The sequence below is a fragment of the Oenanthe melanoleuca genome, chromosome 1 (genome assembly GCF_029582105.1).
Source record: "Oenanthe melanoleuca isolate GR-GAL-2019-014 chromosome 1, OMel1.0, whole genome shotgun sequence".
Lineage (NCBI taxonomy): Eukaryota > Metazoa > Chordata > Aves > Passeriformes > Muscicapidae > Oenanthe > Oenanthe melanoleuca.
Window position 1 is genome coordinate 30,844,066 of NC_079333.1, and position 14,182 is coordinate 30,858,247.

The 14,182-nt window shown below is 43.6% G+C and overlaps 1 protein-coding gene across 1 annotated transcript in view; it reads right to left on the reverse strand.

The window, feature by feature from the left end:
* Positions 1–14,182, reverse strand: part of TENM4 (teneurin transmembrane protein 4) — a 1,506,484-nt gene that overhangs the window by 587,090 nt on the left and 905,212 nt on the right. The window contains exon 7 of the mRNA XM_056495278.1: positions 10,471–10,630. The gene's annotated coding sequence lies outside the window, so the exon portion shown is untranslated. The remainder of the gene's footprint in view (positions 1–10,470; positions 10,631–14,182) is intronic.

A 14,182-nucleotide genomic window follows, 5' to 3' on the forward strand; every position in this document is an offset into this window, starting at 1 on the left:
TATCTCCCCCCCACCAACCACAACCAGATGAGCAGCTTTACCCTAATCTCTACATAATTCTTCCCTATCCTTTAAAATTATAGAAGGCAAATTCTCCCCAGAAAAGCATTTCTAAACCAGGACCCCTTGCTAATAAGAAAAGGAAACTATGAAGTTAACTTCTGCATCTCCTTTTGGCTTTTACGCCTTTCCTTGCCAAAGAACAGCCCAATAACCTTTTTCCATATTAATGACCCTCTTTCTTCACCAGAACATGACATTTCTTCTGCAGGTCACGCACATAAATAACAGATGAACTGAAAATCTCCCCTTGTGAAGATGTGTGCACATTCAAGCACGTATGGACGGGAAGGGAGGGTGAGGCACAGAGTCCCTCTAAAGATACAGTGCATCTCAGTGCAGTGGCAGTAATTCCCAGTCTTGGGGCTCTTTTTGGAGGGGGAAAAAGAGGGGAAAAGTGAAGCAGGTTGTTTGCAAGGGCAGCTCCCCTCCTCCCCTGCCCCAGGTGTGAGTGCAGACCCCCTTCCCAGGATGGTGGGTGCAGAGCAGTGCTCCTGCTCCCGAGGGAAGAGCAGCACAGGTTCCACGTTCATGTGCCTGGGAAATGCCCGGGTGACCTCCCCGTCCCCTCCCTGCCCCCGGAGCTGCTGCAAACCCGCACACAGCCCCATTTGCTTTGGCCATTCCCTGTCTTGGGGAGTGCATTCTCAATGGATCATGGCAGCAAAGGTTTGTCCTGGCCACGAGGACTGCTCCAGGAGCGTGGCAGAGTGTGGGAGCCGGGAATTTTACACGGAAGGGCAGCTCGCGATGGCCACAGACCAGCAAATTCCTGCAGCCTTGGAGCACAGGCAGAGCCTGGCGAGCTGCTCTCAAGTCTTGCCTCGCTGCAAAACAGTGCGAGAGACGCTCTTCCTCCCTTTATGCTCCCCCCACCGCACTAAATATATATATATATATATACACACACACACATACACACACACATACTCCTTGTTTTTTCCACCCAAGCCTATAAAAGTGCTACAGGCAGAGGCACTAAGTGGGAGGCGCCTGGCTCTGAAGAGGCCAATGAAATAAATTAAACACAAATCCCTGGCTCAGCCCCAGCCTCCCCCAGCTGCCAGCGGAGAGCTCGGGGTTCCCGATGGCCGAATCCCAGCTCCTGCCGGAGCCACGGTGCGGGTGGCATCGCGGGCTGCTGGCGGGCTATAGGTGAATACACGCTAAGCCTTGGGTGCTGCAGGCACATATGGTGCACATGTTGGGAGCAGAACACTTTCCGTAGGAGGGGAGGGGCTACCCTACTAGTAGGCAATTTTATTAGGGTCAGCGAAGCCGAAAGAAATGGGATTGGGATAGGCTGGGAGCTGCCAAGTTCCCCAGCCCAACTCCGGCTCCTCAGAGCAGGGAGCAGCACACTAACAACTTGCCAGGCTAAGGCAGAAGTTTGCCCATAAAAAGCACACAGACAACTTCCAACTTCAAAGATTTTCTCTCATTTTCTCATTTTTTGGCCCTCCCTTCACTTGGGACTTTTCTCACGGGGGAAAAAAAAAAAGGAAAAGATGCCACTAAATTCAAGGTGAGGCTTCACTGCAAAAAGTTACAGAGGAAGATGGGGTTGAGGCAGTGAGACTAATTTCTAGTGTGATTCAGGAGTTTGGTGTTTTGCCTTGTTAATTTATTATTCTTAAATCATAAGAAATTGAACTTTCCAGGAAAAATCATGAGCAAATGCATTCAAGATGTAGAAAGGTCTTGCCTATCTATTCAATGAGTATTTAGTAATTTCTGTTTTGGCTGTATGAAAAATATATTTCAGACTGTGTATCCCATAAAACAAGGCAGTAGCATAAATATGGCATAATATGGTTTTTTGATTGGGTTTTTTTTGGGTTTGTTTTTGGGGTTTGTTTTGTTTTGTTCTGTTTTGGGTTTGGTTTATTTGTTTGTTTGTTTGTTTTTCCCCCAAATCATGTGCTTACATGGTTGTAACCACCGTAAATTTCTAAGTGTGGTCATGCTAAGAAAGTAAATAAATACTGCCTTGTGAATACTTTCAGAGTTTGGGCTGGCTAATTGTTATTTTTAGAAGATTTAGGATTTTCTTAACTTCCACTTGTTTTGAAGTAAAACATCCCAGATATTTTACACTATATTTTCAATCAAAACAAATTCCAGGAAATAAATGCCCTTTGGTAGCAGCCTGGTTTCAGGTTCAACAGCCCAAATTTGTATTTGAGAATGCAAATTGCTGAGAATACGAGCAGGAGTCTGAACCACTGCATTTCTTCCAGGCACTCCAGCATCTTTTCTCCAACACCACGCTATTTGGGCGATCTTTTAATCCTGGCAGGGCATGGCTGGAAGCAGGGCTTTAACATTTAATGCCTAAGAAACAGACTTGTCACTCAACTTGAAGTCAAGCGCATTCCTTTTTTTTTTTTTTTTTTCTTTTGCTTTTTTTTTTGGAGGCAAACCCACCTTTCCTTGGAAAATGGGAGACCCCATCCTCACCCCCGATTCTAGCACGGATCCAAATGTAAACATACACACACACACACTCCCACCACGCACCACCCTGCAGCAGGACATGAGTATGGGGGGTTCAGACAGAGCCAAAGGAGCCTAGTGAGCTGAGAAATACCAAGGCACTTCTTTCTTATTCTATCTTTTCCTGCCTCCTCTCCTCCCTGCTTTTACTATTACATAAATAACACCGATTGATCTTAAAGCTGCATCCTTGCTCCAGTGCCTCCCAATCTGCACTGCTGCCTTCCCCCAGCACAGCCGCACCGCTCGGGGTGCAGAGGGAAGGGTCGGGGAGGGGGAAGCTTGGAAGGGAGAACCCACTCCAAACATGCCCTGAAGCAAGGTTTTGGCAGTCTGGGGGTGCCTGATCCTCCCCGCCCCAGCCCGGAGCTTCCCGCAGCATCTTCGCGTCGCTCCGAATTGCTGCAAACTGTGCGAGGGGAGGGCAGGGAGCTGGGCAGGAGGGAAGGATGGATGCTGGGGAGGGAAAGCCAGGGATTCAGGGAGCTTCTCCCCAGCCCCAGCCTGTGTGCCTGGCTGTTTGGTGGGGAAAGGGAAGGGGGAGGGAAAATTCAGGAGAGTCTATGGCATAAACGCACTTTTCAGATGAAAAAGAGAAGCTTACCATGTCTGCAGCATCCCCCCACCGAAATGCCACTTCTCTGTCCAGCGATCCCAAAGTGGAAACTACAGGCAGGCACCGGAGCTCATCTCCGCAGGCAGCTCAGAGATTCACCGCTGCCACCCCCAAAAACCAAAACCAAAATAAATTAAAAAAAAAAAAAAAAAAAAAAAAAAAAAAAAGAACAACGACTGGTCCAGCTTCTTTCCTGACGGGAATCGTCCTGGTAGGACTGCCCAAAATAAGCAGCTGCAATCCAAAGGCTTTATTTAAAGCTTCCCCCCTCCTCCTCCCTCTGTCGGTGCCTCGCTCGCTCTCTCCCTCTCGCTGTTACACACAGAGAGAAAGAGAGACACACACAGGTTACATGAATGGGAGGCAGGAGCCGGCGCTCCCGGCTGGAATGACAGGCGCACATGCGGCTGGCGCTGCCCACCCCAGCGGCGTGGGAGCAGCTCGGACACGGCCTGCGGATGCGTGGAGAGGGGCACGGGGTGGGGACGGGCGTGGGCATGGCACGGGCACGGGGCCGGGGGGACACAGGCATGGATGTGAGGAAAATACGGACATGGGCACGGGCATAGGATAGACATGGGGCAGGGATGTACATGGACACGGGCATGGCATGGGGAACACATTGGCATGAGATGGGAACAGGCACCGGCATGGGCGCGATGCAGCGGTGGCATAGGCACGGATCAGGGGGGGACACGGACATAGGGATGGCATGGGCATCGGGAGAAGGGCATGGCATGGGCAGGAGGGGGATTTGGGCACGGAGAGGGGATGGACGTGACGTGGGCATGGGCAGGTGTACGGGCACGGTGATGAGATGGATCAAGTGTGGACATTAGAATGAGAAGTGATAGGGACAGGACAGGATGTGCTTGGGTACGATAGGAACGGGCTGGTTCTGGGCATGGAAGGGGCATGGGGATGGGTTGGAATAGCGTTGGCTTTAGCAAGAGAATGGAATGGGGATCAGGATGGAGGCAAGAAGAAAGTGGAGATCTGCCTCTGGGGGTGCCTTCATGTCCTGGCTGTTCTTGAGGTCAGATGGGCTCAGTTTCAGCACACATCTGGAGGAGCAGGAAACCTCTGTTTCTCCTGTGCCTCTAGTTAGGCAGCTTGCATAATGTCTTGCTTTTGGGGTCAGAGAGCATCATCCACAATGGTGTCAGGAAATGACATCACTATCATTATCAGTTACTATTACTATTTTTAAAACTTTTTTTTTACAGATTTATGCTGTTTGATAATTAAAATCAAATTCTCAGAAAGAAAACTTGCAAGATTTAAGGTTAGTTCTTGAGCAGGAAGATCAGTGCTACCACTTTCTGCCTTTTATGTATTGAGGGTGGGATTGTTTTGGTTTTATCTGTCTTTAATTTTTTTTTTTTTAAGTAGTTATGAGAAATTAGGGCTTCTTAACACTGCCATTAAACATGTCTGAAGAAAGAAAGGGTTATGGTGTTGCTAACTGTCAGGCCCTGCTACTGCTTCACTGCCTGACCTTGGGCATGTCCTCAATAACTTATCCCTGTCAGGATATATCACCCATTGCCATTTACACTCAGCCTATCATTTTCTCTTTCACCAAATAATCACATTTTCCTCTTTCGAGTCCCTCCTTAAAATTTACTCTTACAAAACTTTTCAGCAACAGTCTCTACAGGGCTTGTGTTGTCCTCACAAATCTTGGAGTCACACTGGATTCAGCCCTAAAACCACATTGTAAGAGGAGTGCTGAACATAATGGACTGCAGTACTTCATGCAGTGCTTTGGGCTACATGGGAGTCATCCTCTTCATGGCATACCTTCAAGTCAGCCAGGTGTGAGTCTGCTGTGGTCTGCCTTTTTCTCATGTCCTAAAATTTCTAGCCTTCGTGGGAAGCAAGAGGTAAGATATTCCAAATCCAGAAATCACAGTAAAAAGGCACACAGCAAATCAGAACATCATCCTAAAACATCAGAGTCCTCCACATAAAGGTCTGCTTTGCAAAACAGCTGCTGCTGTTCACTGGTTTTTTTCAGACATACATATTAAAAATGAAATATATTTGCATTGGCCCTATTACCTCTGGAATATATTCCACATCAGGAATCTAGACTCTAGACAAAGGTAATTTAGGTCTCCGGAAGGAAAGAGTTGAACTGAGAAATATATATATTGTTAGGAATAGACCTCATCTAAATTCAATGGTAATTGTATAAGCCTTTCAAAAATCATACAGTATGCAAGCTTCCAAAATTTCAGAACAAGAAACATTTCCATTTAAATGCCAAGAAGCAATTTTTCCTCTCTTGTTCAATACTAAATCAGTCACATGAGCAGTTTGCATTTGATTTTAGAAAGGAAATGGAACATCTTCTCTTCCAATTACATATAACTTCTTCTTTTTCTTATTCTTAGTGCTCTTAGTTTGCTTTACTTTCCTGCAGTTTTGAAACACTCAGTTGATACCCCACTCACCCCAGACTTTTTTTTTTTTTAAACTCAAGTGACATTATTAAGAGAAAATCTGTAAACCCAAGTGGGGTTTATTTGAATGCTGTTTATTTGAATTCTGGAAGGTAAATTCAAGTTTAACAGGTCAGCACTGTTTGTGTAATTGGCCTTTCTCTGTTAACAGAACTAGACAATAATGCTCCTGGAAAAAAAAAGAACAATAGTAATTTAATGGGAAAAAGTGACTTTGCTTAGGAAAATCCAGCTCCTGCTTCAATTCACAGTAAATTACTGTGGTCACAGAGGTGTGCTGCATACCAATTTGGAGCACATTTTCTGAAGATGTACATTCAAAGCATCAGTGTTCATCAGCCTGCCACACTGTGCCTGTGTCCTGCAACTTTGCACTTTGAGAACAGTGACTATTGGGTCAAGTTCTCTTCCAGTCCATGTTTGCCAAGAGTTTGTAAAAAAGCCACATCTGTGGCACAAGAAGGTGAATGACAAGACTGATGCATGAGCCTCTTGGATCTTGAGTATCAGGACCGCAAATCCTGGGGCTGCCACTCCAATTAGCACTTAGTGCTCCCAATGCCTGCTGGTGGTTCCATGTTGACATTTGCTCCAACAAAACAATGGAAACACCTTTTGTAAAGTCCCCATTCATCAAGAAAAAAGAGTAGCAACCTCTGGTGGTCAAAGCCTTCTTGCTGGCCAAGTTCAGCAGCAGCTGGTTTGGTGAGCCCTTTGCCTTAGTGGAGTCATCTCCTAAGGGGCTGCACTGCTTGACAGCCACTACTAAATATTTAAAATTTTTCCTACATCCAGGAGAATAATCCAGAGGGAAAACCCATATATTTTGATCAATGGAAGTGAAATCATTTGCCTTTCAGAGACTATAAAATACACACCCCAGGGTTCAATGCTCTTTTCTACTACTCCAGAACATTCTTAAGGGGAAATCACTCTATTCTTGATGAATGTGCAATTCAAATGTGGAAATATGCCATTCTTCATGCTTTCTCCATAGGGTGCAAAATGATTTCTGTAATTAAACCCTTTTTGCCAACATTTCCTGATGAGAATTTTTTTTTTTTTTTTTCTTTAAACACAAGAGGAAAAGCCAGGTACAAAAGGGTTTGCAAAACCAGGTCTGGAGTGTTTGACCTTTAAGCCTCTATTTGAATAAGCTATTTTGTTTAAAAGCTGCATGAGGATGAGGATGAGGAACACGAGTAAGGGCTTCAGCTTAAGTTTGCAATCAGAAAGAAATGAAATCAGAAAGAAATGGCTGCAGGAGAAAGAAAGATATGGGTACCACTGCTAATATTAGTCTAGCTATTAGGGAATATATTAGCACTGGGAACACACAGTCCAGTGTTCAGCACACTTTAGCAGCCCCAAGTGTGTAACCAGAGTCCGTGTGGGGATCCTGCTGAAATGTGTGCTACAGCATCAGTGCTGCACTGGTTCCCATGGTAGCTAGATCAAAGAAATCCAGCTTCCCTGATACATATCAAGCTGTGAGGGCCAGTGTAGACAAAACTGGAGCCAATTAAGAAAAGCACCTCTGTGAGCTTTGGTAGGACTTGGACCTGAAATCCACAACACATTGTGCTTGCCGCCACAGCTTGGGCCATGTAATATACAGAGATCAGGAAATGGGACAGAGCTTTTAGCCACCTGCATGGTTAAGGGGTGAAACTCCATTCCTGTGTGATAGATGGCAGGGCTGAACCAGAGCTGGATGCAGAGCTGAATCCTGAAGTTCCCACTTTGAGTTATGCCTCTCTGACAAAGCTCTTGAGCAGTGTGGTGGAGCAGAAATCGCTGGTGCTCTTTATCAAAAGCAGGATTTCCCTCATCTTTCTTCTCACTCCTGAATTCCAGCAGCTCAAATCTGCCTGCATTGACTAGAGGGATGCCTTCACTACTGGTACCATGGGATAAGGTTCAGATTGGGGATGGAGAAATGTTATCACATTTATCACATTGAATCACAGAATTATTAAGAATGGAAAAGACCAAGTGTTGACCCAGCGCTGTCAAGTCCACCAGTAAACCATGTCCTCAAGTGCCACATCCACAGGTCTTTTGAACACTTCTGAGGATGGTGATCCCCACTTCCCTGGGCATCCTGTACCCATATCTGATCACTTTTCAGTGAAGAAATTTTTCCTAATATCTAGTCTAAACCTCTCCTGGCACAACTTGAGGCCCTTTCCTCTCATCCTGAAGACTCTTTCCTTTTGTGAGGGTCTTTCTTTTCATTATCAGATTTTTAACTGGCTGCAAAAGGCTGGAGAGGGTCATTCTATACTGACTGTGCCTTTTGTAGCTTCACAGTGGATCTTAAGCCTGGGGAAGAACAGAACTGAGCATCTACCCACCATACTGGTTTTATACCCTTCCTTTCCTTCCTTGCAAAGCACCAGTGTGTGTTGTCATACCTGAAAACAAGCGGAGGCATACGATGGAGCTGAGAGTCTGCTCTGACTGCTTACTCAGGAAAAGTTCCCATCAAGTGAATTGGCCATTTGCCTGAGTGAATGTTGCAGGATTCGGCCCATATGCTTCTCAGCTCTTATATTTGCATAGTGCAGAATATGCTTACAGTACAGTGCCAATAAAACAAAACTATATACAGTTAAGCACAGAAAAAGCAAGAGCACAGTTAATACCATTTACAAACAGCAGCTGAGCTCTGCAGCTGACATCCAGGCTTATAGACCATGATCTGATGTGGGTAATATGCACAAGACAATTATTTATAGGCAGTTAGGTGGAAGGTCCTGTAAGCATACAGGTCTCCATTCTCCTTTCCCTAAGCCTATTACGTTCTTTTTCCCTGTGCACTGTTTGTATTTTAACTCTGTAAATATGTCCCTTTTTTTTTTTTTCCCTTTTTTTAAACTATGGAAAACATTTCAGGAGGCCGCTTCCATGGACGACAATTGTTCTTGAAAAAAGTGTTCTGGGATTGTGTAAACATACTGTATATACCATATGAAGTGAACTTCAAATGAAATGCTGGTTCATTCTGTCTTACTGAAGTAGAATGATGTCTCTCTTATCACCAGAAATTCCAGTGGTGTCTTAGGAAGAAGAAAAATCTTCATCAAGAAGGTGTAGATCATGTCAAGAATGGTATAAATTGCTCAGAGGATCAAATTACACCTTTTCAAAAACATATATTCCTCCCTAAAAATCTAAAGCATGGGGTTTTTTCATCTGAGATAGGATAGAATATTTCTCAATTCACAGCACATGATAAAACAGTCCTGAACAACTCTAATATAATACATCTTCAATACAATTGACCATAAATATATTAGAAGAACCTCCAAAAAATAATTACCCTATTACCACACTGTGACTTCACATCCAATTTTGTTCACCTCACTGTACAAAACAGATGGAATTTATGACTTTTATATTTTTAATAATAATGGAATGTTCAGGATTTGATATAGAAACCTGGCTACCAAGGTAATAGGTATATATAAGAACCTATTTAGAATAGCTGTGTGAATAGGAATTGCCATTAAATTACAATGAAATACTGGAGCATATCAAACAATATAAAATAAAACTTAGAAGGCCAATCTGAAACCTTATTCAAGCCATAACCTCATCATGAAGAAGACTTTTTTCCTGATGAAGTCTTCTGGTTTAGATGCATGTGTGATGTTTCTTAATTCTCCAATAAGTCCACGTATCTAAACTAACTTTGTGATCACTCCAGATGCCTGTGCAATAGCAAAATTCATAATAATAGTCCCATTCATATGCCAGATTCTATTGGGAAATGAAAAGCCTGTTATTTCAATCGTAGAGAGTTTTAGTGTTACTAAAAGAACCGACCTGGAGACATCTTTGCCCTTTAGAGAATAACATGTGGCAGCATCTGAGCCAGCAGAATAAAGCCCCCACTTCCCCAGTACCTTCACTTCTGGTATCTCCTTTTCATGTGTTGAACCAACCATTGACTTCTGAGATGGAAAAGTACTCACATTATTGTATGATAACAGAGAAAAAGGTGAGCTTGTGGTATTGACACAGCAGACCTGAGTACAATGACTGGTTCTGATAGACGTTTCCAATCCTTGCTAACTTTGCAGGACTCAACCCCAAGCCTGTCTCACGGAATCCTGGCCAGAACAGTAAGTAGCATCAATATTCCCTGCCTCCTGCCTGGGCTGCCTCCAGCAGCTGACACGTCACCACTCACAAGCAGGGAGGGATTGAGCTCTGCTCCCACTTTCTGCCCTGTCCTCCAGATAAATTGTGTTAGTTTACTGGCAAAATTTAGTTTTTATTATTATTTGCACTTCAGAGTCAATATGGATATGGAAGAATAAGCTGAAATATATGCCTTTTGCATCCTTGATAGCAGCGTGGCCTCTCCGGAGCTACGTGACAATTCCCTAACACTTCATTTAACAGTAGCAATTTATCATGTCTGCTGTATCAGTGAAGTAGTTCAGTATCCTCAATTTACAAGAAGCACTGCTCTCTGTGCCTATTTGTACTGCTTATTTCAAGATAGACCAACAGACTGAGTGCAAGCGTTCAGCTTGGAAAATCCAGATTCAGTTCCCTGGCGTGGCAAAAGAACTGTCTAGGCTTGAGTTTCCTCTGTATAATATACAGATAAAAATACTTCCTCACTTTATCAGATGTTGGGAGAGTAAGTGCATTAAAGACTGTGAGTCCCACCAGCACTCCAATAGCCATAATTATCTCAAATAGATACGCCTAGTGCAAGTACAGTGATATTTAATACATACCCTATGAGTGCAAACCACGGGTCAGGGCTGATAGGAGCACAAGCCATGCTAAGGAGTTGAAAATGCTGCTCACCTGTATGCTCCTCCCTGGCTCGTGCTCCATGGAAGTTTGTGTGTGGGAAACCAGCCTCGGCTCTCGGTCGCGATGGAGCGCGGCTGCTCAAGTCAGAGGATTTATTTCAGTCACACACTCCTGGAGGCAGGGGCCCATTGTCTGGGCTGAGACACTCAATCTGGAAGGGAAAGAACAAAAGGGCTCCAGTGTGTAAAGTCATTCATTACAATCTGCAATGAACAAGGAAATCAGTGGGGTTGCTGGAGGTTAAGCAAGGGCAGAAATTGGTCTTTTATCATTGAAATGCCATAGGACAAAAAAAAATTACACAAAGTAAGGGATTAATCCTGCACATCTCTACTTGCATCTCTAGCCTTTATTCATTGCAAGGGGTCACAGAGAAACAATCGTGTACGTTTGCAGGACCAGATGTTAAATGCATTTATAACAGAATTTCATAAGCAAGCAACTTCTTTTTCCTTGGACAGAACTCCAATGAAATTTTGATACGACCTTTATATACTTTCAGATAAAATAAGATTATTTGGATTGCCATCCTACATAAGTAAATTTTCTACTGTAACTTCAAACTCAAAGGCATGAGAACATGCTTCAGAAGTCAGCAAATATTTTTGAAGATTGGATCTGTTGTTCTTTTAAGAGGGACTTTTGTAGTGAAAGAAAAGTAAAAGGATTGATTACAAAGCTTTCCGTACTGAAGGTGCATCATATTACTGGAAAGTGTGGAGTGAAAGTTGTTCTGAAAAGCTCCAGCAGCATCTGTGCTTATTTTATTGTGCTAGTTACCCTTGGCTATGGTAACTTTATGCACAGCATCAAAATCATGAAATGTTTTCATAGCTATCCTACAAATTTAAATGAAACTGTGGGCAACACAATTGCTTTCTAAAATGCAGAAATTGACATTACTTTCTGAAACCTTTTCCTCTCTCCATTTCAGGACTGCCTGTGTTGCAGTGAGCATCCACAACCCAACATCCAGGCTTCAGATGAATACAGCAGTGAGGACAGCTCAAAGCATGCTTGCTGAGTAACAGTTTTTTAAGCAGGAAATTGGGTTCAACCAAGGGTTCCCACCCACTTTCATGGCAGGAATTCCATAACCTCTGGAGCCATATTTTGTTAATATATCTGCATGTGATAATAACTCTGCACGTGATAATCCTCTCAATTAAGGCTTTTCACCTTTCACTTCCTTTACATTCCCCACCTCACATGGTAGCTCACTGTGGACCAATGTTGCTACAAAGGAAGGATGCTACAAAAATTACCGTCTAATAAAATAAAATGGCTAAATAAAACAGGTGTTGATTCTATGGACTGTTACTCAATTGTGAGTCTAACAGAGACCAGTCCAAAACCTGTGCTAGTGCACTACTGCTGCTAAACCCCAGAGAAGGGTTGCAGGTACCCTGCCCATGGAATTGGGGTTGGAACTAGATGATCTTTAAGGTCCCTTGCAATCCATGCCATTCTGTGTGTCTATGATTTTTTTTTCATATTTAGTGACTACAGATTTAGAAAATGAGGTTAAGTGGTGGGTTTTAGGACTCAGTAAGCAGTACTTTTAAAACTGATATTTTTTTCTTATTTGAAATCCCCAGATGCAGACTATGTAGCCTGCTAGACCTGATCATGCCTGATCCAGCAATTTTCAGAGTGCAACTCTGTCGGAGGACAGGCTCAAATAATTTTCAGGGTAAGGGACTACAATCTTAATATGCTAGTTCATTTACCCTGTTGGGCTGGGTAAAGAAAACATCAGAAAATCTTTCATGAGCCTATTGGGTGAGATTAAGAAAGGCCACATGAATGCCTTTAAATGACAATACACAAAGGACTAATGGAGCTAGTGACAAATCTGCCTTCCTTTCCCTTTCCCTTTTGAATGTGCAGCTATGCCAGCCTGCTGTGAGTTTACCTGAAACAGAACAGGACTTAAACTCACACCTGCAAAGCAAAATAAGGTACTTCCCTTTCTGATCCTCTGCATCTCTCTGCAGGAGTGTCTGACACCTGACATCTGTTAATGAGGGTTATAATCCCCCCTGTCCATCCTATAACCCTGTACTAGTAGTGCTTACACCCAACGGCCCCTTTTCCTAAGGAAATAAGGCTTTTATAGGAGTGCTGTCTGTCCATCTGGCTCTCCATCTGTCAATCCTGTGCCCAGCAATGTATTCTGAACCTGGTGGCTGATTTCACCCCATTCTCTAGAGAGGTAAAAGCTTAAAAGATATAAATACCCTACCTATATTATGAGAATCAGTGTTGTGTGAGACAGTGACACAGCACAGCTCGTGAGAGTGAAAGGCTGTGGTATAAGCTCGTTAGCTAATTGCTTGGCTGGGGCTGCCAGCTGGCCAGTCACTTCATGCCAACCAGCCAGCTCAGCTACCTGTGAGTGACTTCTTGGATCTTCACACCATGCACCTGGCAAGCCAGCAGAGGAGAGGAGACCTTTGCAGAGGGAGTAGGTGTGCACAAGGATGGACAAAAGTGGGAAAGAGGACATGCCAAAGGCTGTGGTCAAAGAGAAAATGGTGTTATTGGAGGGGAGAAGAAAAGTTGGAGTGTGTGATTTTTGTGGAGTAATATATGATTTAAGATGTTAATAGAGTGACTTGGTTGTTCATCCTGTCTTGAAGGACAGGGCCCAACTTAATATCTTGAGTGAGAACTTTCCTTCCCTTTTATCTTCAGAGCTTAAAAACAACCACTCTGTTAAAAGCAAGGGTCCTTATAATCCTATACCTTGTTGCAGATTGTTGCAATTAAGGAAAGAGCAAAAAAGGAGGACACGAGCAGAAAACAGCTCATGGAATGAGCCTTATTATTCCCTCTCCACAGCTAATAAACACAGGCATCAGAAGACAAACTGGATTGCATTCAAAAGTCCAATTTCAAATGCTCCCAGTAAAGGCATACAGTAAATTTGCCACAGTGTCAAAGCCAGAGCATCCAGTCTCCAAATCTCTGCTGCTGGAATTTCCCTGGTGTACATGGCAGCAGAGCTGCTCTGCTCACCTCTGTGCTCAGCTGACAGGTGCTGTGTTTGGGTGTGAATTACTGCCCTTGCTCTGTCAGAGCAGAATGAAACCCTCCTTCTGGCTTGGTTCTACCATCAGTTAAACAGGTCCTACTGCTGCTCCTCTTTCAAGTACATTTTGACATTATTTAGTACCATTTCACTGACAGAACATTTGGTTTTTCCCATTCCCCTGCTCCCTCACCCCCTACATTCCTTTCTGGTTTTGATGCATGTTCAACCACAGCCTAAGAGATAAAGAACAAACATTCAGAACAGACAGCCTCCTAAAAAATCAGCTGAATTCAGGATTCCTAGTGTCAGATGATAAGGTGCCTGGGCTAACCTACTGATAAAGTATGTGGTAAGCAAACCCTGTGATCTACACAGATAGCTTAAGCTTCTGCAGTACTAATTACTATTACAACCTTAAGCTAATATTTGAGCCTTTCTTTTGAGCAAGGATGTGTAACAATTAGATTACAGGATTTGGAGCATTACAAAGAGAGATAAAAGCAGCAGTTTCGTCATGGTATGTGGTATTTTGTTTACATGGAGATAATAGAGTGATGGTAATAATAATTTAATAACAACTGTTCTATTTAGGTCCAAATTTCGATTTCAGATGCATCAGTCCTGCAACAGAATTATCCTGAATTCATTTGGATTGAGGTATTCAGA